Source organism: Cryptomeria japonica, chromosome 1 (genome assembly GCF_030272615.1).
Source record: "Cryptomeria japonica chromosome 1, Sugi_1.0, whole genome shotgun sequence".
NCBI classification, from domain to species: Eukaryota; Viridiplantae; Streptophyta; class Pinopsida; order Cupressales; family Cupressaceae; genus Cryptomeria; species Cryptomeria japonica.
In genome coordinates this window covers 398,102,782-398,105,561 of record NC_081405.1, presented here as the reverse complement: position 1 = coordinate 398,105,561, position 2,780 = coordinate 398,102,782, and positions in this window count along the sequence as shown.

The following is a 2,780-nucleotide window of genomic DNA, read 5'->3' as shown; positions in this document are numbered from 1 at the left end:
TCAATTCAATACATAATCTACATATTCTAATTAATTAATTTTATAATTTTTCTCATCAACTTTTAAATCATTTAAAATTTTAATAATTTTTTTAATTTTTAATAATTTATTTCGAATTTTATAACAAAGTAAAATTTACTAAAATAAGGAAAATAAAATATAAATACATTTTTAGAGTAAAAGATACATTCATAGTTAAGCATTATTGATTGCAATTTTTTCGATTGAAATAATGCAAACTTTAACAATGTAATTTTTACTTTTCACCATGTTTATGCCATGTATTAGTAATGTATTTTATTTAGGTAAATAGCTTTCCGGACCAAATCGTTCATTTGATAACTGAATTGCATGTTGAATAGATGAAAATGACACCTTTAATCTGCAAGATACAAAAAAAGGACAAATGTGATTCAAATGTATAGAAACCACGTTGATTGAATAAAAAATACATGAATTATCAAGCACAATGTTCCGCTGTAGGTGAGATGCCATAGTTTTTTCTCATCATATTGAAATATTGCCAAATTTCATCCACCAGACCTTCATGTCTACATACAAAAGAACTCTAACTCAATGGTTCTATTTTTCATATGGCTAAACAATTATAGTTCGCTTTTACCATTCACATGCATTCCAAAACCTATAATAATTGTTTAATAATTAAACTCCATGACACTATGTTCTTATCAATTATTTTGCCAAACACTTGAGAATCAATTTTTATACTACCACACTTCCAATACATATTTATGAGTGCATTTACAACAAATATATCGTTCATGAATCCTATCTAAGACATATTTTGATGGATTTATTTTCATTGTTGCAATGCTGCTATTTGGGTGCATGCAAGAAAATCATTCACTATGGTTACCTAACTAGGCTTCACACCTGCTAACTTCACTAGATGAAAGAATTTAAAGGCATCATTAGAATGAAAAAAATATTATTGTTTCATCGTTGCCTATCACTATTTTCTGCCCAGTCTTGTAATGTAGAGGATATATCGTAATTAGTGCTCACTACCTATTGAAAAAATTGTTTGTATTTCTCTTGAATATGATTCTTCTTTTCTTTGCATTAAAGAACCACCACAAAACACATGTGATAAATATTGTATTTTGTTGTTTGTTGTAATCAATTGTTCCCATTGTTGGGAGGAATCCACTTACAACTTCCAAGCATAACATGCAATCATTGCAATCCATGAAACAATATTTTCTTTGACATTTTGTCAAACAATTGACATGCTACCTCTACACATCTGCATTTAGCATATAAGTCAATAAGAGCACTCTACAAAAGAAGGTCCAAATCAAATCTCCTTTATAATACAAAACTATCAATCCTCTTGTTCAATTGGAGATCACTATCCAACTTCAAATATATTTCTTGTCAAATACCCTTATGGTGAACTAGATCATCCTCTCTCTCTTGTGCCAAAATTCAAGTTTGTATTGGAAGGTATAAAATAAGACTACTTTCTGAATAAAAAAACCCCAAGATTTTCAAAATACCTATATGCATTAATGGGACCTTGGTTTGTTGGTGAAGTTGAAAGGTTCTTAATGAGCCCACCAAGGATCAAGTCTTGCTGAGTGCAAGGCTTTAACATCGAAAAGGGACGAGGCTAGGATCACGTCTCAGGTGGATTTAGTGGAATGGATACTCTTTAGTCCTTGGCTCTTAGCTAAAGAGGTTCTTGTGCTCCCAAGTAGCAAAAAATGAATTTGTGGACAAACCTCCTTTAAAAAAATACCTACATGTATTTATTCCACATGAGTTCTAAGTTAAAGACAGACTTCAAGCATGTCTATTGCATAACCCATCTTTGGATTTCAAGATTTGTGAGATTCTCCATATCCATAGGATGACTTTTTATGTGATTGAAATGAACATCCAACAAACAAAAAGTCTTTGGAGATTCATGAGTTCGAACCCTAGCCCCTTTGGTAGTTGTGTTAGCTGGTTGGAATCCACACTCAACTCCTTCATGGTGCCAATATTTTATGGCACAATAAAATATTAGCCAAAACCACTTAGAGCACAAAAGGAAGAAATGAGATTGATTTTTTTTGAATAACATAACAACAACCTTCTATTCCATTGAATTATAAGAGATGTCAATTAATTATGGTGAATATCTAGATTTGCGAGGTTCACAAGACTTGTTGAGGTAGATTAATTTATTGTTGTACATATCAATAAATTTAAATATTTTTTTCATGCAAAGTAGTGGAATTGTCTAGTTTAAGCTAGTTACTTTCCCACTATCATTAATTTCTTTCTTGTAGAATGCACGTCAAATCATGTCAATTTAAATCTTACAAAAATTTTATGTACATGCATAGTTTGTTGCTATTGTAGGAATGCCTCTTGACCTGGAAAAATAGGTTTTTATTACTTAAAAGCTATGAGTTTGGTTTTCCATTTGGATATACATGTATGTTTATATGCATACGTGTTTTTTTTTCACATCCTAGAAGAAGCATTTGGCATCTTAGAAGAGGTATGAATTTCACATCTCAACATAGGCATTATACATATCAACATTAGGAAAAAAATAAATTGTTGATTAGTCTGTAGCCAAAAATTGAATCTATTGAGAGATCCTAATTCTATTGTAAACTAACCAAAACATGTAGAGAAGGGTTATCCTTAGAAGGATCAAAGGATCCTAATTGTAATACCCCATTGAGGAACCCTTGAGAATACAATCCAAGAAACCTACACTAATTTTTTTTGAAACATCCAAGATAACTTAACAAATACAACGT